We start from the raw sequence: 27301 nt of genomic DNA, 5'->3' as shown, positions 1-27301 counted from the left end.
TCATGTTTTTTCCCTCCTACATGTATATTTAATAATATAGTCTTCATTTAATTATAGCTCATGCCCACTAGCTGAGGATATGCTGACATACTGCACCAAAAATCACAATATCAGTGTGGGGGCTTGAGGAGAAAAGAGTTTTTGTTCAAATGGATTATCTTCTACTGTTCACACAGTACTTCTCTTGATCTCCAAAGTACATCTGTGGGAAAGCAGACTCACAACTTTTGATGGTGTTAGCTGACTATCATTTATTTTCTAAATGTCCTCATTAATCATGATTTTCCAAAATAAATCATTTCCATCAATTAGTACATTTAATCATAATAATTTTGCTTAATCTGAAAGGGTTTCATAGCAGACAGAGTGAGACGTCCCCAAAGTTTGAAGAAAATGTTATAGGAGAAAATTGTGCAATTGAGAAAACTTTATGCATTCACTTTTCTTATGGTTAGGAAAAGACTCATTTTTCACATTTAATGGGAACATACTTTAACCCAGTCATTTATTGGGAAGCCTCTTTTGTGCCAAGCATGAGGGGGTTACACAGATATATAAGTTAGCTTCCCTATCATCAGGAAACTCTGTTTAATAGAGGGAAAAGACACATAAACAGATGGTGACATTGCAAGATTGGGTACACTACGGTCAGGGAAGGACAGGCTTCTGTGGGAGTTCAAAAGAAGGGTCTCTAATCCAGACCCACAATGAGCAAACATACCTAAATTCTAAAACAAAACTGGCTAACATTCACTATTGCTATGTGCTAGGGACTCTTAAGCACATGGCACATATCAGCTCATTTAATCTTCACCAAATACCCCACCATTACCCCACTATCAAATGAGGCCTTTTGCAAAATTAGTAATTTGCCCAATGCTACACAGTTCTGAAGACACAAGTTTAGAATCCAGAATAAGGTCATGACACACAATAATGGCCCCTTAAAGATATCCATGTCCTAACTCCCATGATCTGAGTATTTTATACCCTACATAGCAAAGGGGAATTAAGGTTTCAGGTGGAATTAAGATTGCTGACCCATTGGCCTTATGTAGAGAGATTACACTAGGTTATCCAGATGGACGAATGCAATCCCGAGGGTCCTTAGAAGTAGAAGAGGAAAGCAGAAGAAGAGGTGGGGGGGGAGGGTAGTGATATGAACTACAGAAAGCAGAAAGAGATGCAGCATTGCTGGCTTCGAAGTTGGAGAAAGGGAACCCAGAGTCAAGAAATGTGGTCAGCATCTAGAAGCTAAAAAAGCCAAGGAAACTTTTCTTCTAGAGTCTCCAGAAAGGAAAACAGTATACTAACACCTTGATTTTAACCCAGCGAGACCCATTTCAGACTTCAGAACTCCAGAACTATAAGATAATAAATTTGCATTTTTTAAGCAATAAGTTTATGGTAATTTATTACAGATGTAATACAAAGACCAACTCTTTCTCATTTCAAAGCACAAGGCCTTGCTTCTAGAACCCTCTTTCTGAGTTCTAAGTTAGAATACTATAAGCCGGGCACCTGGGTGGCTCAGTCGGTTGACTGTCTGCCTTTGGCTCAGGTCATGATCCCAGGGCCTTGGAGTCCAGCCCTGTGTCGGGCCCCCTGCTCAGTGAAAAGCCTGCTTCTCCTTTTCCCACTCCCTCTGATTGTGCACTCTCTCCCTTTCTCTTTCTCTGTCAAATAAATAAAATACTTAAAAAAAAAAAAGAAGAAGAAGACTGAAACCAATATTTTTGCATGCATAGTTTGAAATATTGGGTCTTGAATTCCTTACCTATAGATCCTATGAGCCATACATAGATATATTTGCAAAATATGTTTATGATTATGTTGAAGGCCAAGACCGTATCATGAACATGTTTAAAGAAACGGAAACAGAGAAAATTATATCTAATTATGCAGGTAGAAAAGTTGCCTGCTGGGTACTGGGGCAGCATATTAAAGTTTAGGAGTGAATTAAAATAAATGGAGTGGCTGTAAAATGCTCTGAATTACATTCAAAAAGATAATTATTAAATTCAACTTTATGTTACATTCTGCCTCTAACTGGTTTGGGTATTTCTAATAATTTCTTTCAAACCAAAGAGAACCAGGTCTCCCTTCTTACCCTGTGATTCAAATACCAATGTCTTCACAGACCTCATTTTTTATTTCCCTTTAAAAAAGCAGCCCTATCCAAACCCTCATCCACCATAAGGCGACCAAGAAACATTTCATTTTTCCCTTGACTGATATTAAGAACTTTTACATCCAGAGGTGATTCAGAAATACTGCTATTGATTAATCTGTACATGGTTTTAGAGGTTGAATTCCTGCTATAGCAAATTCCAGGGTAATTAAGATGGTCTGATGATAAGACTCGTCCATCTAGGAGCCCATTTATTTCAAGAAAAATTTTTTCTAAAGATCTTATTTATTTATTTGAGAGAGAGAGGGAGAGAGTGCATGAGCGGGATGGGGGGAGGCAAAGGGAGAAGGAGAAGCAGACTCCCTGCTGAGCAGGGAGCCCGATGGATGCCACGCAGGGCTCAATCCCAGGACCAGAGCTCATGACCTGAACCAAAGGCAGACACTTAACCAACTGAGCCACCCAGGTGCCCTGTTTCAAGAAATTCTAAATAAAATAATTTGGAATTTGGTGACAATGGGAGTTGATCAATATTTTTCATGTCTTTGTGATCTGACACAGCCACAGAGATCTGACACAGAGATACAAAATTGGGGATTAAAGATCCTGATATGTCTAGGATTCTCTTATTCCATCGATCTATACAGTCTCTACTGCTGGTGCTGCCATTCATACTAAAATACCTTTGGTTCTGGTTCTAGTACACTATTAAGGGCAGTAGTGGGTTCATGCCCATGAAATCCACCATCACCAAGAAGCAGCTGGCCTAATAGAACATTGGTTCTATTTCCTTGTCTATTTCCTTCTATTACCCTTGTCCTACAACAGAGGTACCAGTTGGGAGACAACACTGAACGGATAAGGCAAGATGCAGTTAAGCCTGGGTGGCTCAGTGGGTTAAAGCCTCTGCCTTCGGCTCAGGTTATGATCCCAGGGTCCTGGGATTGAGCCCCGCATCGGGCTCTCTGCTCACCAGGGAGCCTGCTTCCCTTCCTCTCTCTCTGCCTGCCTCTCTGCCTATTTGTGATCTCTGTCTGTCAAATAAATAAATAAAATCTTTAAAAAAAAAAAGATGCAGTTACGCTTTAACAGCGAAGATAAAGCAATGTTTCCTCAATAAGCAGAGTATATTGTTCCAGGAAGCAAGAGGTAGAAGTGAGAGTAGCCTCTCTCACTATTACACGTAATAATTCCCTTCAGAATTTTTGCTTCCCCTGCAACTTTGAACTCCACTGGTTTGGAGGTTAAGAGAGAAATGTTTCCATCATGAGACAACAACGAAATTTCCAGTGAACCAGAAGCTGAAATGCAACTTAACCATTCTGGATTCCTTGTACTTCTGAGCTAATAGACAAAGAATAGGATTACCCTTCTATTTTTTTTTAATTTTATTTATTTATTTGTCAGAGAGAGAGGGAGAGGAGCAAGGGAGCACAGGCAGACAGAGTGGCAGGCAGAGGCAGAGGGAGAAGCAGGCTCTCTCCGCTGAGCAAGGAGCCTGATGTGGGACTCGATTCCAGGACGCTGGATCATGACCTGAGCCGAAGGCAGCCGCTTAACCAACTGAGCCACCCAGGCATCCCTAGGATTACCCTTCTAGCTGGTGGGACTAATGCCCACTACCAAAGGTGACTAGATTGCTACCCAATGAGAGTGAAGAGGATTATATCTGGAACCCAAGGAGTTCTCTGAGGTGCTTCTTAATACTCACATATCCAAGAGTAAAAGATAATGAAAATTTACAAAAAAAAAAAAAAACATCAGGGCTACTGAGGATGCAGACCCATTGGGAATGAAAATTTGAGTCACACTTTCAAGTAGAAAACTCCAATCAACTGAGATTCTGGCTAAGGACAAAGAAAACATGGAACGGTAGGGGGAGAAGGAAGACCAACAGCTTCTTGTGGCCATTTATAGATATGAGGACTCTAACAGTTAAGCATACTTCCTTCCTCTCTTGTTATGTGTATTTTGTGTGTGATGTATATGTATATATTTGTGTGTATATATGGGTGTGTATACATACTAATATAGGTAATAATATAATATCTACTATAATAGTATATATGCTAGTTATTAGTTAATTATTAGGGTGTGTGCATGTGTGTATATTTTATAATTCTCTCTACTCCTCTCCTTTCCCTTATTATTATATACAAAGATTGACAGTGTTAATTAACTTTATGATTCACCTTTAGGTAAAAAAATACTCAGTCGGCACTGCGACTCTATTTCAGAAGTAATTAATGTAGCCTAGAGATATCTACCAAGATTGTCTCATAAAGATTTATTCAATAACTTCTGAAATTTTTTATTTCTTCATTTTGAGGAGAAGATGAGAAATGTTTTTAGTTGTACAAAAATTAGTTGCCCTTTGCTAGGTGATAGCATAAAGAAGTCTTTGTTATTCTTTTTTTTTTTTTTTAAAGATTTTATTTATTTCTTTGACACAGAGAGAGACAGATCACAAGTAGGCAGAGAGGCAGGCAGAGAGAGAGTGAGAAGCAGGCTCCCCGCTGAGCAGAGAGCCCGATGTGGGGCTCGATCCCAGGACTCTGAGATCATGACCTGAGCTGAAGGCAGAGGCTTAAACCACTGAGCCACCCAGGCGCCCCACTTTTTTTTTTTTTTTAAAGATTATTTATTTATTTATTTGACAGACAGAGATCACAAGTAGGCAGAGAGGCAGAGAGAGAGAGGAAGGGAAGCAGGCTCCCTGGTGAGCAGAGAGCCCGATGCGGGGCTCGATCCCAGGACCCTGGGATCATGACCCGAGCCGAAGGCAGAGGCCTTAACCCACTGAGCCACCCAGGCGCCCCAAGAAGTCTTTGTTATTCTATGGAAGTTTAAAATGTGTTGTAAGGTCATCATGAATGCTGAGTAATTAAGGGATGAACTGCGTCAGTCATTAAATTTTTGTGTATTTGCTGTTGTTGGGTGGAGTGTTCTATAAATGTCAATTTCATCAAGTTGATACTGTCATTTGAGCCCTCCATCTCTTTGATGAATTTCTGCCTACTTGCCTATTCTGTTAATTACAAGAGCAGTGTTGAAATCTCCAGCATAGAGTATACAGAGAGTGGGTTAAAATTGAGAGACAATAGTTTAATAACTGACACAGTTTATCCTTTTGGCTACTCTCTCCTCCAAGCTAAAGAAAGAGAGAGGTTTGAAAGAAAAGGAGGGAGTCAAGCGCTTCTAATGCTCCAGAGACATTAAATAAGATGAAGCCCATGAAAAGCTCATTTGTCCAGAGGCCTTCTAGTGAAGTGGGTAAGGCAGAAGTTGGATTGTATTTGATTGTATTGGACTGAGTTGGATTTGTTTGATTGTATTGATTTGACTTGATTAAGAACTAAACAAAAGGTGAGAAATTAATGGGAAGTGGGTATCATATCAACTAAACTTTGGAGGGTGTTAGCAGCAAAGTGAAGAGGATAGAGGTTGGAAAAGCAAAGGGACTAACCTTTGTCAAGAGTTCCCTGGGGGCTAAGAGGTTTGGTAAATTCTGTGTGTACTTTATTTTATTGCATCCTTATAGCAGTCCAGTAAGATAATATTGTCCCCATTTTATAGATGGACAGAGTGAGGATTAGAAAGATTAAGAAACTTTCTAGAAGTCACACAACTAGATGGGGCACCCGGGTGGCTCAGTAGGTTAAGCATCTGCCTTCAGCTCAGGTCATGTTCCAGGAGTCCTGGGGTCAAGCCCCACAGCAGTCTCCCTGCTCACCAGAGAGTCTGTTTCTTCTTCCCCTGCCCCTTCCCTGCTCGTGCTCTCTCTCTCTCTCTCAAATAAATAAAAACAAAAATCTTTAAAAGTCACACAATTAGGAAGACAGGGCGCTAGCTTGATAAACAAGAAACACCGGCACTATAACCCACATGGAATGTTTTGGCCACTCAGCCCTTCTGCTGCTGACAACCTTGAACTGCAATAGGGAAACTGCACGTTCTCTACTTTCATCCTGTAGACTTCAGGTAACCCATGAGTGGACATGTGGCCTAGGCTTCAATCAATACAGCACGTATCACCGCATTCTCTTTGCCATCATTTTTGGACAATAACCCAAGGACTGGCATGAATGGGGCAATGACCCAAATCCTTCAAAATCTAGGCCTATAGACACAATTCCGGAATTTTCTCTTGAACTGTCAGGAAAGCAGCTACTCTGTTTGGAGGTAAGATTAGAACTGAGAAGCTGTTCTGAGTTCTACAGTCATCTTGCCCACCCCTTCCCCCCGCCTCCACTGAGAAGAGAGCCTAGCAGAGAATGAAACCAGCACTGCAGTGAGATGGACAGAAACCAGGTTCTGGTGACATTATCTGAGCCACTGAATCCAGCTGCCCCTTGGTTAGACAACCCTAGATCTTCAACCATCTCCAAAAATTCCCTTTCTAGTTAGGCTGGTTATAATTGATTTTTGTCTCAACCTCAGCTTCTACTGGAAAGAATCCTAATGGATATAAAGTTTCTCTCTCTGGATAGGGATGACTTGAACACTTTTGTAGGTTGAAAGGAGGCTAGTTGAGAAGAAAATTATTGGGAGGATTATAACATAAGAGAAGTAAATAACAGAGTTTCTTTAACTGAGATAGTACACATCATCTTATATTTTATTCCTGTTACATGTACACCCCTATTACTCTCCAGAGAAAGAGCCTTTGAGACAAAGTAGGAACTCAATATCTCAAAGAGTGATTATATGCCATCCCCTTTATTTATACAGCTAGTTCCTACTATGTCTTCAAGAATTAGCTCAGTGGTGTCAAATTCTAGAAAGGTGTCCTCTTAATTCTTCCTCAGCCTTATCCCACCCCCAAACTAAATTAGGGGCCTCTCTTTGACATCCCATAATGTCTCCTGCATACTTTTAACAACCATCACGTGGTCACTTGATTGCTAGGACCATGAAGGGCACCCCCTGACTGGTAAGCTCCATTGAACCATGAGGGAGGCAGGATGAAGAGGGAAGCAAGACCTGAGAAGGAATGAGTTACCTTCTACTCTCTCAGACACCCTCTATTCAACCCTCTGTATGCTAATGAAAGAGTCTGTAATTTACAGCTCTGATATAATGGAAAACATTAGAACAGACTGACTTTTGTGTAATGTCTACAATGTGCTTTATTAACAGCCTTTTTGGTCTGGCTATACTTACCAAGCTTTGAGGCTGAAGGGAAAATAAATTGCACATAATTTACATAAAGTTAGAGGCTTTGGAAGAACCATTTTCATCTGACTACAGGGGGTCCTGTGGAAGGAGAGAACAGGCACATAGGTGTAATTACTTTACTTTTAGGCTCCCCATATATTTCACGGGGAAAAAAAGCCTCCAGCATTTCTGAGTTCTCACTTTTACCTGGTATGCTGCTGAAACTCAAAACTGACTAGAGAAGGAAGGGGTCCACACCTTTCTTTGTCTGCAGGTTGTCCTTTCAACAAATCCCCTGATTTTCACTAGATGGAAGAGAGAAGACACAAAATTGAAGCAGCCATGGAAGGACAGTGAGATGGGATGCAGGCAAAAGCTTTTCCTGGACCATATTAGAATTTCATTGAGTAAACTTGAAAATTATACATTTTTAAAAAGTATTTTATCTCCGTCTAGCCAGTCCATACAAGGACGAGGAGGAACCCTCAACAATGTATTCAGTAAGTTGCCTTCAACTTGACTCTTTCCTCAAATCAGTCTAGGTTATCATTTACTGCCATCAGCATAGAGTTTGAGAAACGGAGAAGGTGTGCAACACACAACAGAATGCGACACAAAGTGACATAGGAAATTGGCTTTGTGAATTATCAAGGGTGAGCCGTGGTTCTGGTTGTTCTGCTAAAGTATACTCTTCAGAAATCCTTCACTGAGATAGACACACAAAGAAAGATTAACCACAATGCCATCTCTCTCTTAGCCCAGGTTCTCCAGAAAGATGAGCCGAAGGCAAGAGTTAAGGTAGGGATGTTTTCTTTAAGATGTGTGAGCCTAGGGCGCCTGGGTGGCTCAGTGGGTTAGGCCGCTGCCTTCGGCTCAGGTCATGATCTCAGGGTCCTGGGATCGAATCCCGCATCGGGCTCTCTGCTCAGCAGGAAGCCTGCTTCCCTCTCTCTCTCTCTCTGCCTGCCTCTCTGTCTACTTGTGATCTCTCTCTGTCAAATAAATAAATAAAATCTTAAAAAAAAAAAAAAAAAAGATGTGTGAGCCTAGCAGGAGGTGAGGGGGAAGAAAAGTGGAAGTGAGACACCGAAAGATATAAAGAGGTGTGTGATTTGTGACTATGCTGGCTGGTCCTTTAATGAGTCGCAGAGACAGGTTGTGGGTCATTGAGCACATTCACTTGCTGGGGCTGTGGGACTTTTCTAGAAGGGCTACAAAGAGGGACAATACATCATTAAAGTCTATAGAAGAAAGAAAGAAAATGGAATTTATCTGCCCAGTCTACTCCCGTCTCACATTTCCTATTAGTTAAGGTCGATCCCATGGAGAACTAATTTCCCTACACTGTCCTGTGTCATCCGAACCACCACTGGGCCTTGCTTGCTGCACTTGCAGGATGGAACACCGTCCAGCGCTAGAAGTGGAAGGAGTGACTCAGTACCGATGAGATCTGTGTGTAAGAGTGTAAGGTATATTGTTCGTAAAGCCTGGGGTTTCAGACTGGGGAACCCTGCACAAGGTCTCCTGACTTTCCAATAAGATGTGCCCCCGGCGGGGTGCCTGGGTGGCTCAGTGGATTAAAGCCTCTGCCCTCGGCTCAGGTATGATCTCAGGGTCCTGGGACCGAGCCCCACATCGGGCTCTCTGCTCTGCGGGGAGCCTGCTTCCTCCTCTCTCTCTGCCTGCCTCTCTGCCTGCTTGTGGTCTCTCTCTATCAAATAAATAAATAAAATCTTAAAAAAAAAAAGATGTGCCCCCGGCAATTAAGGAGTGTCCTTGTTGTGCTGAGCGCTGGGTATATATGGAAGTGCTGAAGCACTATATGGTACACCTGAAACCAATAAAACACTCTATGTTAACTACCGGGAATTGAAATTAACACTTAAAAAAAAAAAAAAAAGCCATGTCCCTGATCAAGCTGCATCAGGGCAGTTCAAGTTGGAAAGCATGCCAATCGATAATCAAATTTGATTAAATTAAGATCTGTGGAGGATATGAAGATGTTTATAACTCAATCCTTTCTCTTAAAATACCCAAATATACACAGAGATCAGAGTTCTGGGCTAGTAAGGCTGTTGGAATAGCCAGGGCAGGGTACCCAAGAAGAGGTAGACTGGGGAGGGGCACCAGAATCATGCATAAGAATTCACCGCACCTCCTTGGCCAAGCATTGATATATTAGTTATGTATTTTGCCAAACACCAAAACTTAAGCAGCTTAAGACACAATATTTTCATCACCTTGCAGTTTCTGTGGCCCAGGAATCCATTTATGGAACATCCTTCAGGATTTTCACAAGACTGCAATCAGCCAGAGTAACGAGGCAGGATCCATTTCCAAATTCACTTACCTGGCAGTTGGCAAGATTCAGTCTCTCAAGGGCTGTTGGGCGGAGGGCCTCATTCCTCGTTGGCTGTTGGCTTGAGGTTGCCCTCAGTTCCTTGCCACACAGGCCTCTCCAATACAGCAGCCTGTTCATCAAAGTCAGCAAATCTGGAGCAAGACACAAATCACATATGCTGTAACCTAATCACAGAACTGATGTACCAAACCTTTGTTATAATATACTGGCTAGAAGCAAGTCCCCAGGTGCAGCCCACACTCAAGGGGAGAGGATTACATAAGGGCTTAAATACCAGGAGGTGGTAGACCATTGAGGGCCATCTTAGAATTCAGCCCTCCGCAATCAGATTGCACTCAGGCAAGATTGGAGGGCCCTGAAGAGACTGACACTAGGGGGCGCCTCGAAGGCTAAATTTGGATTAAGTGTCTCCTTTAGGCTCAGATCCTGATCCCAGGGTCCTGGAATCCATGGCTCCCCGCTGGGTAAGGTGTCTGCTTGTCCCTCTCCTGCCACTCCCCAACGTGTGTCCCTCTCCCCTCTCCACTCATGCTCTCTCTCTCAAATAAATACATAAAATCTTAAAAAAAGAGAGAGAGAGAGAGAGAGAGAGAGAGAAAGACTGACCCCAAAGGGGCTGACAACTGGGAAAGCCCCAAATATTTAGAAAGTAAACAACACATTTGTAAATAGGCCCTGGGGAGGATATCACAAAGAAAATCGAAAAATATTTTAAACAGAATGATAGTGAAAATGCAACATATGAGAATTTGTGAGCTGTATTGAAAGACATAATTAAAGGAAAGTTATAACCTTAAATGTTTATGTGAGAGAATAAGAAAAGATCAAAATCCATGACATAATTGACACCTAAAGAAGATAGAAGAGGATGTACAAATTAAACCTAAAATAAATAGAAGAACAAACATAAACACACCACAGAAATTTTTTTCAAAAAAGAAAGAAAAAGAAATATGGAAAATTAATAAAACCAAAAATTGATTCCTTGAAGAGATCACAACTGATAAACCCTTAGCAAATCCTAATCAAGAGAAAATCCAAATTACCAATATCAGGATTGAAAAAAGGGACAGTACTAGAAGAGCCACAACATTACAAGTATGTGAAGAGAATAATATCAATAATTCTATGCCAACGAGTTCGATAATTTAGATTAAAGGGGCACATTCCTTTAAAAACTCAATTTACCAAGTAATGAATTGGCACACAGCAGAGGCTTCCTTGGCCCCTGTTTTGGCACAAGATCTTAAACAGGGAAGGAAGAATTACAAGAAATGCTAAAGGAAGCTCTTCAGAATAAAAGGAAATGACACCATATGGTAACTCAGATCGACAGGAAAGAATGAAAAGCATCAAAAATGGTAGTATGTGGAGGAATAAAACTGTATGTTTTTCTTTCTCTTCTCTTAATTTGTCTGAAATTCATTCAACTTTTTGAGACAAAAAGTATAGCATTATGCTGTTACATTTATAATATATACAGGTATTATGTTATTTCATTTATAAGAAATGTCCAGAATAGGCAAATCCATAGAGACAAAAAGTAGGTGAGTAGTTTGGGGGGCTGGGCTGGGGAGAACAGGGAATGGAGAGTGATCCCTAATGGGTATGGGGTTTCTTTTTGGACTGATGAAAATGCTCTGGAATTAAATCATGGTGATGGTTGCATAATTTTTTTTAATATAATAAAAGAAAACATTGAATTGTATATTTTAAAAGAGTGATTTTTTTTTTAAATTTAAATTCAATTAGCCAACATATGATACACCATTAGTTTTTGGTGTAGTGTTCAATGACTCATTAGTTGCCTATAACACCCCGTGCTCATCAATCACATCTTGTACCCTCCTTAATGCCCATCCCCCAGTTACTCCATTCCTCCCCACCCCGACCCTTACCACAACCCTCAGTTTGTTTTTTGGAATCAAGAGTCTCTCATGGTTTGGCTCCCTCTCTGATTTTTTTCCCCATTCAGTTTTTCCTATACAAGGGTGAATTTTATGGTATGTGAACTGTATCTCAAAAAATGTTTGGAGAGGTAATACTATGGTAAAAATAGCAAAAAAGGTGGTGGGAAATGCAACTGTACTACTGAAAAATTTCTACGTCTTTCTTGAAGTATTCAATAAAAAACCTAAGAGGATTGTGATCAGTTAAAGATGTATGATATAATCCCTGGAGCAACCAATAGAAAATAAATAAAAAGACTTATAGTTGAAAGAGCCAAGGTGAAAAGCTTCTGCTTCCAGTCATGATAGAGTAACAAGGGCTGGCCTTAATCTTCCTTTGTGGGAAAAATGAAGAAAATACATGAAATAACTGTGTTCTGACATGGGACAACAGGTAACACAAGACAGTGACCCATGAGAGGAGAAAAACAGACAACTGGGCACTGGAATTTCCCCAGCTTTTTGCCTGAAGGCAATTCCGTGGCCACAGGTATAGATAGGGGGAATCAAATAGAGACTGGTGACCTCACAGAAATAAAAATATAGACATTAGAGTTTAGGGAGACCAAGGCAGCTAGAAGTTGGGGGCCAGGCATCTAGATTGGAGGGGACCATGTAAGAAGACAGAATTTTGCACACTGGTCTCCTTGAGTCTTTCATGAGTGCTGGATTAGGCATACGTAGAGTGAAATTTCACAAAGTGAGGCCAAACATGATCAGAGCTGTAAATATAAAATTCCCCAGAGCTCACACATGGTAGGAAGAGAAAAGTTCTGACCAGCTAGGGTGGAGGGTCCTCAGTGATCTCTCAGTGAATTACCAAACACCACAAAATATGATCTCAACTACAGCAACTTCCTTAATGAGTAAACCTTAAACATACAACACAAGAAATAATATTGATGCAAACCATTTCCACTTTAGGAAGCTTGATCTTTCTTCTTTTCTAGAGAAAAGAAATTCACACATTGTTGGTGGGAATGTAAAAAATGGTAACGCCACTTCGTAAAACAGTTGGGTGGTTTCTTATAAAACTAAACCTATTTTTTTCACATAGCCTAGCAATCATACTCCTTGGTATCTAACCAAAGGAGCTGAAAACTTATATCCCTGAAGAAACCTGCGTGCAAGTGTTTACAGCAGTTTCATTCACAATTGCCAAAACTTGGAAGCAACCTAGATGTCCTTCAGAAGGTGAATGGATGAACAGTTACATCCAAACAACAGAATCTTTTTTTTTTTTAAAGATTTTATTCATTTATTTGACAGAGATCACAAGTAGTCAGAGAGGCAGGCAGAGAGAGTGGGGGGAAGCAGGCTCCCCACTGAGCAAAGAGCCCGATGCGGGGCTCGATCCCAGCACCCTGGGATCACGACCCGAGCAGAAGGCAGAGGCTTTAACCCACTGAGCCACCCAGGCACCCCCAAACAACAGAATCTTAACAGCACTGAAAAGACATGAGCTATAAGGGGCGCCTGGGTGGCTCAGTGGGTTAAAGCCTCTGCATTCGGCTCAGGTCATGATCCCAGGGCCCTGGGATCGAGCCCCGCATCGGGCTCTCTGCTCACCGGGGAGCCTGCTTCCCTTCCTCTCTCTTTCTGCCTGCCTCTCTGCCTACTTGTGATCTCTGTCAAATAATAAATAAAATCTTTAAAAAAAAAAAAAGACATGAGCTATCAATCCATAAAAAGACAGAGGAACCTTAAATGCACACTACTAAATGAAAGAAGCCAGTCAGAAATGGCTACATATTATATGATTCCAACTATTAGACATTCTGGAAAAAGCAAAACAATGGAAACAGTATCAGATCAGTGCTATCAGGGGCTAGGCGGGGTGAGGTCAGACAGAGTAGGAGGAATAGGGAGGGCACAGAAGATTTTTAGGGCAATGAAAATACTCTGTATGCTACTGTAACTGTGGATACATGTCATCATATATCTAACCAAACCCACGAAATGTACACCAGGACAGAACCCTAACATAAAGTATAGATTTGGAGTGATAATGATGTGTCAATGTACAATCTGTTATAACAAATGTATCACTCTGGGGGAGGGTGTACATAAATGAGGGAGGCATGTAGGTATGGAGACAGGCACTAAATGAGAAATCTCTGTACCTTCCACTCAAATTTTGCCCCGAACCTACTGCTCTAAAAAACAAAATATAATTTTAAAAAGCTCACATATTCTCTGACCTAACAATTGTGTTAAGAATTTACCTCACAGACATACCGATGTACACAAACAAACATTGTCAAGGAATTTTACTGTAATATTTGTATAGCAAAAGAGCGTGGAAACTTCTTAGTATCCATCAACGTAGGGTTGATCACATTACTTATGCTAGGTCCTATGGTAGAATACAAAGCAATCATTTAATAGAATAAGGCATGATGGAAAACAGTACTGCAGTTCCTCAAAAATTAAACATAGAATTGCCATACTATCCAGCAATTCCATTTCTGGGTATATATATATAGAAGAACTGAAGCAGGGACTCAAATTGATACTTGCACACTCATGGTAACAGTGGTGTTATTTCAAGTGGCCAAAAAGTGGAAGCAACCCAAGTGTTTGTGGTCAGATGAATGGATACACAAAATGGGGTCTATACATACAATGGAATATTATTCAGCCTGAAAGAGGAAGGGAATATGGATACACACTGCAACACTGACGAACCTTGAAAACATTATTCTAAGTCAAAGAAGCCAGCCATGAAAGGACAAATACTGCACGATTCCACCTGGATGAGAGATCTAGAGTTGTTAAATTCTTAGAGACAAAAACTAGAACAGTGGTAGCTGGGGGTTAGGGGGAGGAGAGAATGGGGAGCTGATGCTTAATGGATGTGGGATTTCAGTTTGGGAAAATGAAAAAGTCTGAAGATAGATGATGGTGTTGGTTGTATAACAGTGTGAATGTACTTCATGCCACCGCAATGTATATTTAGGAATTGTTAAAGTGGTACATTTTAGGTTATGTATATTTTGCCACAATAAAAAAAATGACTCCAAAATGAAATAATTTAATAGTGCAATTCTAAGTTCAGAGACAGAGAAGAAAAAGAGGAAGAAGAAGATGAAGAAGAAGGGGAGGAGAAGGAGACGGAGAAGGAGAAGAAGGGGGGTGGGAGGGATGGGGTGGCAGGGTGATGGACACTGGGGAGGGTATGTGCTATGGTGAGCACTGTGAATTATGTAAGCCTGATGATTCACAGACCTGTACCCCTGGGACAAATAATACATTAGTATGTTAATTTTTTTAAAAAAGGAAGAAGGAGAAGAAGGAGACAGAGATAAAGAAGTGGAAGAGGAGGGAAATGGAGGGGGAGAGGAAAGAGGAAGACGAGGAGGAGGGGGAGGAGAAAAGGAGAAGGAAAAGGAGATGGAGAAGGAGGAGAAGAAGAAGGAGACAATCCTGTGTGAACTGGTCATGAGCAATGATGAGTATTTTAAATGAAAAAAGCGAGGGCAAAACAATATGAGTAACATGATACTATTAGTAGAACAAACACACAAACACAAATATTCTTATGTGTGTGTATGTATATCTGTTAATAAGAGCTATTTATAAATACAAAATAAAAACACACCTACGTGACTAAATCTGATGGAATATTCGTGAAAGGATGCACAGGGAGCTTGTAGAGTCAGGACTCTGGTGTGGAGAACTGATTGGCTCACAGCCATGGTATCAGAAAAGTAATTTTTTTTTTAAAGATTGTATTTATTTATTTGTCAGAGAGAGAGAGGGAGAGCAAGCGAGCACAGGCAGACAGAATGGCAGGCAGAGGCAGAGGGAGAAGCAGGCGCCCTGACGAGCAAGGAGCCCGATGTGGGACTCGATCCCAGGACGCTGGGATCATGACCTGAACCGAAGGCAGCTGCCCAACCAACTGAGACACCCAGGCGTCCCAGAAAAGTAATTTTTAAATATGTATCCTTTTCCAATCCTTTGCATTTTGGATCACGGGCCTGTGTTAGTCACTCAAACCTTCTAAAAATATGTTTTTAGTAAGAATTTGCGCAGTGCCTCTACAGGGCGCATGGCATTTGGTAAGGCAGAAAGGAAACACATCAGCCCCGCTGATGAAATACATTGTAGGAAGAGGCAGAGATGGAAACTTCCGTGTTGTTTCAGAAGCAAGGCCAACAAAGCATTCGGGCTCCCTGAGGATGACCAAGGAGGCACAGGGGACGGTCCCATGGGTGGTGGGATTGACTGGGACCTGGCTGTCAGGGACCAGCAGACTGGAGTTTATGTAGGGGGCAGAGCAGAATCCCAAGGAAGACTCTGACGAGGGCACAAGACAAAGCACAGGGGAGGGAAGGAAGAGACATCAGGCAGCAGCACACGTGGGCTTAACCTCCAGGGTGCGAGTGGGCAATTCCCTGGGATCTGGCAAGTTGACAGATTGAAGGTTGACAGGTTGAAGATAACCTGGGGAGGACAGACAGTGAGGGTAGCAGAACTCTGCAGAGCCAGAGAAGGAGGTAAGAACAGGGGATCAGGGAGATCCAAGGGCCAGACCTCATAGGGAGGAAGGGGGTGGTTGATCACATGCAGCTGCTGGTTTTGAAAGCTTGGCCATGCCTCAGATTCACCTAGAGAATGTTTTTCTTCTTAAAAAATACTGAGTCCTACTTCCTATACTAAATCTACAGAATTTGGAAGTGGAGTGGACGGAGAGGCAGTAAAAATATAGATACTGATACCATCTCCACCACTAGCCCCCTAGTCCAGACCATCATCTCCTGCCCAGAATGTGGCACATGTACATACTGGGCTCCCGCTCCATCCTGTCCCCTCTCCTATAGTCTATGCTCCTCTTCAGAGGAATCTTTGAAAATCCAACATTAGATCTTGTCAGTCATCTGCTCAAAACTTTCAATGCCTTCCTGTCTTACTCAGTGTAAGATTCTAAATCCTTCTGATAGCCTAAAGGTCTCTCCTAATCTCTGCCCAGACTCCAGCTCCCTCCTCTCACCTCCTGAGTCTCCCTCTACCCTGACTCACTACCCCAACTCACTCACTGTCAGTCACTACTGGCCTCAATTGCTGTTTCTGGAAGAAGAACAGAATAAAACAAGTATGTACTTATCTCAGGACCTTTGCACATACTCTTCCTTCTGCTTAATGGCTCTTTACCCAGATATCCCCCCAGACACACACGTATCTTATTCTCTCACTTCCTTCAGGCCTCTGCTCATAGGTCACCTTATCAGAGAGGTCTTCTGTGACCATCTGTCTAAAATAACATGTCCCCATTCCCACCATCTCTGTGACCCTCACCCCACCTTATTTTTTTATAGCACTTGTGCCCGTCTGACATATCATATACTTATGTTTCTATTTATCACATATCAATGACCCTCACTCTTCTTTATTTTTTTTTCATAGCACTTGTGACGATCTGATAGATTATATATTCATGTATCTGTCTTGTGTGTGAGCTCCATGGGAGCCACGTTTTTTGGTTCACTGCTATATCCCCATGTTTAGAGAACCTGTTAGCACTAGTACATATTAGAGACATAATAAACATTTTTTAATAAATGATATTATTTATAAGCTCTCCCAGGTGAGTCTCCCATAGCCACCCTGGTGTGCAACTACTGGTGGCAACAAATATGAAGTCAATTCTCAAATACTCAAATGTGGATTTGGCACAGCATTTCTCTCAACTACCACTGCTTTCATGGGCATCTAGGGAACAGATATCACCCCCCAAGACTCTCCTTTTAAAGCTATGCCTGGGGTAGGGAACAGAACTTCTACTCATTTTGTTCCCTGTCTGTTCTCAGAGGCAACCATACCCCACCCCACCCCTTCCCATCTTCGTGGAAACAAGACCGCATCACTGAAGCCCTTGTGAAGGGAGATGCGCTAACTCCTCACAGGAGTCACAAAGCCTAAGGAATTCAGAACTTGCTGAGTGCTATTTTCTGCGGTTGTGAAGTTTATCTTTTGGATTTTAATTTTCCAATTTGATAGTCTCAGTACTTAAATCACATATCAGAAGTAACACAACAAAGAATAGAATCATGTTGAATAGGGGTTGTGTGGGTGGCTCAGTGGGTTGGGCTTCTGACCCTCCTGGCTTTGGCTCAGATCATGATGTCAGGGTTGGGCTCCTTGCTCAACAGAGAGTCTGCTTGGGATTCTCTCCTCCTTTCTCTCCCTCTGCTCCTCCCCCAGCTTGCAATCTCTCTCTAATAAATAAATAATCTTTCTTTTAAAAAAATCATGCTGAACAGCAGTTAAAGGGACAACCAGATAATTAATATTTTCTGTGTATTAGAACCTCATCACTTGTAAGAAGTTTCCACATATCTTATCCCACATTAAACCTCTCAATAGCCCTGTGATGGAGATAGTGCTGGCCTCAAGGTCCCTATTTTGTAGATGAGGAAGCTGGAGGTCATAAAATTTGGTTTCTTGCCAAGTAAAAAATGAGTCAAAGACTTTGATGGCTCACCAAAGAAGATACACAGATGGCAAATAGCATATGAAAAGATGCTCCATGTCATAGGTCATCAGGGAAATGTAAATTAAAACAACAATGAGATATCACTACACACCTATCAGAATGGCCAACACTCAGAACAATGACATCGAATGGCTATTGAGAATGTGGAGAAACAAAAAAAAAAAAAAAAAAAAAAAGAATGTGGAGAAACAGGAACTCTCATTCACTGTTGATGAGTGTTTGAGAACGACAAAACTGTACAACCACTCTGGAAAACAGTAGTTTTGTAGAAAACTAAACATACTCCTATCATATGATCAAGAAATCACATTCTTGGTATTTACCCAATGGATCTGAAAACATGTCCGCTCCAAAACCAGCACACAGATGTGTATAGCAGTTTTCTTCATTATTGTCAAAACTTAGAAGTGGCCAAGATGTCCTTCAGTTGGTGAAAGGGTAAATAAACAGTGGTACATCCAGACCGTGGAATATTATCCAGCAGTGAAAAGTAACGAGCTGTCAAGCCATGAAAAGATATGGAGAACCTTAAATACACACTATTAAGTGAGAGAGGCCAATCTGAAAAGGCTGCATGTCGTATGCATATGATACAGTCCAACTATAAGACATTCTGGAAAAGGTAAAACTATGGAAACAGTAACAATACTACTGTTACTGTTAGCAGGGAGGGAGGGATCAATGGGTGCAGCACAGAGGCTTTTTAGGGCAGTAAAAATATTCTGTATGACACTATAATGATACTTGTCATTATACATTTATCCAAAACCCATAGAATTTACAACAGCAAGAGAGAACTCTAATATGAACTACAGATTTGGGGTGATTATGATATGTCCATGAAGGTCCATCAACTGTAACAAATGTACCACTCGGATGGGTGATGTTGATAATGTGGGACACTATGCATGTGGTAGAAGAAGGAATATATGGGAACTCTCTGTACCTCCTTGTCAATTTTACTGTGAACCTAAACCTGCTCTTAAAAACTAGTCTTTTGGGGGCACTTAGGTGGCTCAGTGGGTTAAAGCCTCTGCCTTCAGCTCAGGTCATGATCCCAGGGTCCTGGGATAGAGCCCTGCATTGGTCTCTCTGCTCAGCAGGGAGCCTGCTTGCTCCTCTCTCTCTGCCTGCTTCTCTGCCTACTTGTGATCTCCGTCTGTCAAATAAACAAATAAAATCCTTATAAAAGAAAGAAAAACAACTAGTCTTTTTTAGGAAAATTAGTTTAAAAAAAAAAGTTGGTTGCCTTTTCCAAAATGACACTGCCAGTGAATGGTAGTATTATGCCTAAAACCCTTCCGTTTCCAAATCCCAATCTATTTCCACTGCACCATTTAATCAGATTGAGAAGAATTAACTTGAATCTATGTCTCACACACCATTTACTACCATGTCATTACCATTATGACCACTATACCTAATATCTGTGGAATGTTTACTCTGTGCTAGCCTCATGGTAAGTGTTGTTTACACAAATTATTCAATGTAAGTCTCATAACAATTCAAAAAGGAGGCATCATTATTACTTTAATTCTCAAAAAGGAATTGGAGGCCAAGAGGTGGAAGAACTCTTGCCCATGTAACAAAGCCAGGTAAAAGTGGGTTTTAAACTAAATTCCGGCTAATTCCAAAAGCAGGGTTTTAACTACAACCTCATATTTTCTTTACTAAAAAGGCAGTGTTATAAAGATGAAATATTCATGTCACTAAGGTTCATGTCCTCATCTTCTCTTTTCTATACTGTAAAAACATCCGTCCCTCCCCCAAATTTCTCCATATCGAAGTCTTAACTATCTCCCTTTCACCAAGTCTTTCCCCATACTAAATTCTAAATAATCTTCCTAAAAGACAAATGGGCAAAAACAATCTCTTATTTGAAAATCTCCACTGATTCCAGGGAGCCTAAATTTTAGCTTAAGTCATGCTCTTATGGTTATGTGACTGAGCCCTGCTTTGGGCTCCATGCCCAATGCAGGGTCTGTTTATCCCTCTCCCTCTGCTTCGCTCCCCCACGCCCACTCTCTCTCTCTCTCTCACATAAATAAGTAAATACATACATACATGCATACATAAATACATAAAATCTTAAAAAAAGGAAAAGGAAAGAAAAGAAAATCTCCACTGGTTCCAAATTACTTCAATGACAAGGGTTAAACTCTATGTCATTTCATTAGATGCCTTTCATGAATGAGTCCTAACTCGTTCTTCCAAGTTCATTCCTGCAGTTTCACTCTGCTCAATGTAGGTTATATTCCAAGAAGTCCCCAGACTTCTCTGTGCCTTTTTACACAATGCTCTTTCTGCATGTGATACTTCTACTGTCTTCTTCTGGAAGACTTGTACTCACCTGCACTAGTAGGTAGAGATTAGATTGTGCTATAGAAACAAACACACTCTCAGTGACATAAAAGGTTTTTTTTCTCACTCATCATGAGTCAGCGGGGGGTTCTGTTGAGTCTTCCTTACTCAGGAACCCAGGCTTATTGAAAAGCCCCTATTTAGAGTGTTGTCAGACCCTAATGAAGGAAAAAGGGGAAAAACAGAGAGCAAGCAAGCCCCAAATCATCCATTGTTTAAAGCTTCCATTCAGAAATAGCATACATCAATTCCAATCACTTTCATTGATCAAAGTAAGTCACAAGCATGGGTTCAGGCAAGGAGTCAGCAGATAAGGATTTAATTAGGTTTGGAATATTCCAGAAGAGTGTAATGGAGAAAGAGTTAAGGATGGAGTATTTAAAATGATGGGCCGTGGTGCCTGAACTGGATAAGGAGATAAGGGAAGTCATAATGTGTTTGATAGTGGTGAGGTCAATGAGTTAGAGATTTCTGTAAGACTGAAGCTGAATGGTCTCTGGAGGAATTTCATGTTTATTGGGAAAGATACATAAACAGGCTGGGGGAGGGGCCACATAATTCAACCCACAATAACTATTAATTTTCTTGTATAAATTCATATGTATTTTAAATTTTTTTATTTTTCCCCAACTCAGTTGTAAGCCCCATGAGAGCAGAGACCTTGTCTGTCTTTCTAACTATTATATCCACAATGACTAGAACAAAGCCCAGCACACAGTAGCTGGTCAGCAAAAAGCTGATAATGAATGAGTGAATGAGTGAATGGATGGATGAGTAGTAGGTTTCTTCTACTTCCACAGGACTCCTGAGAAAAGTTGGAAATGACCAAGTCACCCTGCATAATACATCAACTCCAAAGATCATACCGTCACTTTCCTCCCTCCCTGTATGCCTGCACTTTTCTTCCATGGAGAAGTGGAGCTTATTTCTCCTTCTTTTGAATCTAAGCATCCTCTAGGACTTCTCTGATCAATAGAATCCAATAGAAATACAATCTGGGATCTCTTGGCCCAGGCTTTAAGAAAACTACAAGCTTCTCTTTCCTTCCTCTTGGAACTCAGCAACGATGATGTAAAAACAAGCCACATGGAAGAGAATTCAAGTCCTTTCTATGGCAGCTCTGGTCTAGGCACCCTCTGCCCACCAGCATCAACTGCCAGTCATTTGAATGAATATTCCAGTCCAGTGTACCCTCTGCAGTCCCACATAACATCACACAGAACAAAACAACCTCTCTGCTAAGATAATGGACCAACAAAATTGCAGAAAATAATCCAATAGTGGTTGCCTTAAGCCACTAAGTTTGGTGGTGATTTGTTACCCAGTGACAGATAACTGAAACAGAAATCAGCACCTACACGTGTGATGCTGCGGTAAGAAAAACATAAAACATGGAGGACCGATTTGGGGAGCAAATGGTGGCAGGAAGCCTGGAGATCCTCAAGAAGGCTATTGATGAAGGCTGGCAGAGCTAGTGAGGAGATCCCTATTGGATACTAGAGCAAAGGGAATACAATTTATATACCAGGAGAAATTTTACTGAAACCATCACCTGTGTATACATCACAAATGGAAATGGTGTCTCACAAACCTATAGATCTGGCTAAGAAGATTGCCAGGCAAAATGCTGAAAGTGCCATTTGGCTTCTCTTAGCTTGCTAGGCTATGACAAAACACAAGAAGAAAGGAATGAGCTAGATAAAGAACTATTTGAGTAGAATTTGGAGGAAATACAAAGGGTACAGGGAAATCTTCAAGGTAGCAAATGTTCTCCAAAGTAGGAAGTGGCCTTGAGGCAAAGCTCAAATCTAGGGTGTTATCAATAAAACATGGCTTCAGTGTGAGATTCAGATCAAAGGTGCAAGATCTTTTGCAAAGACAGAATGTTTTAAGTTGGTGTCTAAGAGACCCTTAGGCCATACAAAAATATTTCTAAATATCTTAAGGGCATGATTTGTAGATCCCCAGCAACAGAACTTCTAAGAATATTAAGGCTGTTATAGCAACTTTGATGCGAGTGTATACCTAGTAAACTAGTAAAGATAAATAATAATGTTAACAATCCAGTGGAAATGCGGCTCCAGGGAGACATATCATTGACAATGCTATAGAATTGTTTCAAGCTTTCTAGAAAGCAGTCTGGCAATAGGTAACAAAATGTTCCTTTTTTCCAAATAGTTTTTCTTTAGGAATATTGACCTAAGGAAATGGCCCAAAAGAGATAATTTTTAAAAAGCCATTGGTCTATGGGGCGCCTGGGTGGCTCAGTGGGTTAAGCCTCTGCCTTTGGCTCAGGTCATGATCTCAGGGTCCTGGAATTGAGTCCTGCATCGGGCTCTCTGCTTGGCAGGGAGCCTGCTTCCTCCTCTCTCTCTCTTTCTCTCTCTCTCTTCTTGTCTCTCTGCCTACTTGTGATCTCTCTCTGTCAAATAAATAAATAAAATCTTAAAAAAAAAAAGCCATTGGTCTAAACAAGCCTTCATGGTCATATTATTTATAATAAAAAGAAACTGGAAACAATCCCAATGTCCAAAAATAGAGATTTGAATGTGCAAACTGTGGTATATTTACATGACAGGCTGCTCTATAATCATTAAAAAGACAAGTTTATGGATTGTGTTGACTTGAGGTGATATGGGCTTGAAATATCATTAGTAAAAGAGCAAAGTATGAAGTGGTAAGTGCATGTTATTTCAATTCCCTAAAAATAAGTACCATCTATGTATTTTTAATAAAATAAAGAAAATGTGTATACAACAACTTAATGTTTAGTATGCTTTAAAATTGAAGTACTTGATATTCCAGTTTGAAAGAATAAAGTAGATACTGTGAAGAATTACCTGAAAAAAGTTAAGGAAACTAGAACAGACACATTTGTGTGCAGGGTGTGTTTATTAAGAAGAGCTGACAAGGACTTACCATGTTCACAGCCCTGAGCTAGGCATAGCAAGTAGAACAAAGGAAGAGTAGGATATAGTCCCCAGGCTCAATAAACATTCAAAAACCAAAAAGAACACAATAGATTACAGTGTAGATGAGTTTTTTGGGTTCAATTCTGTGAAAAAAAACCAAAGGGGTTTTTTGAAACTCTGTTTTACAAAAACTAGAATTCTGTGAGACGTTTTGCAAATGGAATTAGGCTTTAGACACTTTTGTTAAATTGTTAATTTTTAAACTACTGTTCTGTTTTTAAAATGCTCTTTTAAAACATTTACACATTATGGAGAAGAACAAAAAAGAGAGTAAAATAAAAGCATGTCACCTAAAATTGATCCCATTCCTGAGAAATCATTGTTTATACTTTGTAAATATCATTTTAGCCAGGTTCACTTAGTCAGGGTCCAACCAGGAAAGCAGAACCAGTAGGAGATATATTTTTATAGACTTATTGCAAGGAACTGGTTTACATAATTGTGGGGGCCAACTAGACAAGTCCAAAATCCATAGGACAGACCATCAGGAAGGACAGAATGGAAACCGAAGGCACAGGCGGAAGCTGGACACAGACAGAATTACTTCTTCAGGGAAACGTCAGCTGTGCTCTTAGAATCAGATCCACCCACATTATCTAGGAAAATCTCCCTTACTTCAAGCCAACTGATCATGGGTTTTAATCACATCTTAAAACACTTATACAGCAACACTCAGATTAGTATTTGATTGAATAACTGAAGAGTTTGGGCTCGTCAAGTTGACATGTCAAAAAACGATCACAGTCCACCCCTTGTCTATGTGGCATCCATACACATTCCCTTAAATCACACTCAACCTCTAAATAAAGGCAAAAACAAAGTCGTATTTTTGCTTAACATGATATAACTACCCTGTATACAACCGAGATCTCACTAACCCTTTCCCCAGAAGGAGATGCAAAGTTCTTAGGTGTTGTTTACTTTTCTCCTTTGTTATCCTGTAACTTAAATACCATCATATAAAATTAACAACTACTGGGGCACCCAGGTGGCTCAGTCAGTTGGGTATCTGCCTTTGGCTTGGGTCATGATCTCAGGGTCCTGGGATGGAGGCCTGCATGGGGCTCTCTGCACAACAGGGAGCCTGCTTCTCTCTCTCTCTGCTTGCCCTCCCCCTGCTTGGACTCTCTTGCTATCTGACAAATAAATATATAAAAATCTTAAAATTAACAACTACAGATACATACTATGTTAGATGATAAGGGAATAAGAATGGGAAGGAAGCAAGTATTTCCTTAATATATATTTATATAAAAATAAGGAATAAATATTCATAACAATTAGACCTCATTTCTGTAACTGGGCACCTGGTCATAGTATTTATTTTATTTTTTTTTTAAAGATTTCATTTATTTATTTGTCAGAGAGAGAGAGGGAGAGAGAGCAAGCACAGGCAGACAGAATGGCAGGCAGAGGCAGAGGGAGAAGCAGGCTCCCTGATGAGCAAGGAACCCGATGTGGGACTCGATCCCAGAACGCTGGGATCATGACCTGAGCCGAAGGCAGCTACCCAACCAACTGAGCCACCCAGGCGTCCCTGGTCATAGTATTTATAACTATATTCTTCTGCTTCCCATTCCACATCCTCTTTGCCCTCAGCAAGCACCTCCGCTGGCCATGCTCCTTTACCTGGTGGGGTGACCCAAGACTTCATTCCTAAAGAGCCTGGAGCATGAGCAGTCTAGCCCAAATTCAGTTGTTGTAATTCCTTTGACTTTAATCACAGAGTCACACAAAGAGGCATCTTTGAGGGATCACCTATATTCCAGGCATAATCCTCCCTACCTCCATTGTATAGTGGTGTTCAGTTTCTCCTTGGTAATCAGTATCAGTTACTCCAGCCAGTATAGTTAACTTTCTTTGTCTGAGGATAGATGCATGAATATCCCAAAGTAACCAGGTGACAGTCTCAACTTCCAGGTCAATGGAACAGTTGTTGTTTCTGTTTGTGGAAGTATTTCTCCCTTTGGAACTCAGATATCTAGACCAGCAGAAGCTAAGGACCCAGAGATAGAAAGCAAAAATTGTACTGATGTATCACCAGCCACTCCCAATCCTACGCTTTAATCAAAGGCTGATGAATCCTGGCTACAGGAGAAATAGTTGCATATATTGGACACTGATAGAGAGCATAGGATACATAGCAGCCTGATTTAGGTCACCTCAGAGACCATTCCGAAGTCTTTCCCTAATATCAAAATTGAATGTTCTGGAGCTTCAGAAACTTCTCTCTCCAGAGAAACAGAAATGATTCTCTGTAAACACTTTCCCTTCCTCTCTCCTAATGCCCTCCCCTTCACTTTCTTCAGGCAGCTACTATCACATCTACTGGGGGAAGCAGCCTGGAAGTCATTCTTTACAAAGAGTCTGTCTAAATACTCAATTGTACATTTTCAGTTGAAGGTTCCATGCTTCACAATTTTGGTTTTTGATGCATATCATTTTCTCTTTTGTGGTACAAAAAAAATGTGGTACAATTTCCTCTGCCCCTTTAAACAATGTTTTGATTCTAATGGGTAAGCTAAGTGCTGGCAGAATTAACTGGTTTTGCATCACAAGAAGCTACAATACCTCTTAACTAAGTGGTATTCAGTAAAGAGAAAGAAAAGGAGAAACATGTGGTGTAGCCCCACTATGGGAGAGGGTGCGAATGGGCCAAACTTCTAAGGTTCAGAGGTCCTACTTCCTAGTTATCTATGTCCCACTCATCACCTCTTGAAATATCTACTCTTTTGTGTTTCCAAATCCTTATAATCAGCTTTTGTTGGTAGAAATTGTATTATGAATTCATATCTTTAATTCCTTAGTTCTTCAACTAGATGAGTTCATAGGACCTAAAAGATCGACTTTAATAAAGTCTGAAGATGTGAGATGGAGGGTAAAGAGGAAGTAAGAGACCATGGGGCAGCTCTCCCAGAGAACAGGGATGCAGAAAGCCTTAGCACCACTAAAGGCCTGAAAGAACACTGTGTCCAATACTCTGAATAGAGTTAGTGTGGAGGATTCTTTGTTGGGCCTCAACTGGTCCCATAGAATTAACAAGGCATCATGTTGTTGGGGGAGCAGGGTTCCTGTGACTGGACTTGTTTGTACCAGAATCACTTGAGGCAGAGCTTTTAAACCTTACACACACACACACACACACACACACACACACACACACACACACACCAGTGATTCTAGAATGGATCCTGGTATAGAAGGAGGACAAGACAGGTTTGAAAACCTCCCTAGGTTATTCTGCTATATGACTTGATCCATGACCCCGTTATTTCCCTGGCTTAACATGAAAAGCCACAGGAAACACTTTTTTCTTCCTCACCCACAAATGCTGCTTCCCTTTGTGCCACTTACCCCAGTAAGCACAATTCAAACTGGTTTAAGACTAGGGAATGTAGTGGCTCACTTTTGTGTGGTTTCAGGTACAGCTTGATCCGAGACTCAAACGGTATCACCAGGACAGGATTTCTCCATTTCCTTAGCCTTAGTTTCAACATCTGACCCCATGTGGTCATGGACAACTGCAGCAGTACCAGCCACTACATCCTCTCTCCTTCATGTCCATCAAGAAGAGAATTAAGAGTCTCCCAGGATTCCTGGTAACTGTATCTTTGCACATCATTGGCTCATTCCTGAACAGATCACTGTGGCCAAGAGAATGTGATATGCTGCTTAGCCAATCAGGGCCCACCTCTAGACCTGGGGTTTAAAGTCTGTCACATCCAAGCCACAAAGCTGGGGATGGGTGCTGGGCACAAAACAGTGGTAGCCACTGCTCTCGTAATCTGCAGCTAATCAGAGCAAGCATCTCACGAATCACTCTGAATGTTGCTGGATCGACCCCACCTGGGGGTTTTGTATAATGTGCCA

This window comes from Lutra lutra, chromosome 4, assembly GCF_902655055.1.
Source record: "Lutra lutra chromosome 4, mLutLut1.2, whole genome shotgun sequence".
NCBI lineage: Eukaryota > Metazoa > Chordata > Mammalia > Carnivora > Mustelidae > Lutra > Lutra lutra.
The sequence above is the reverse complement of the archived record's forward strand: the minus strand, read 5'-3'. Positions refer to the sequence as shown.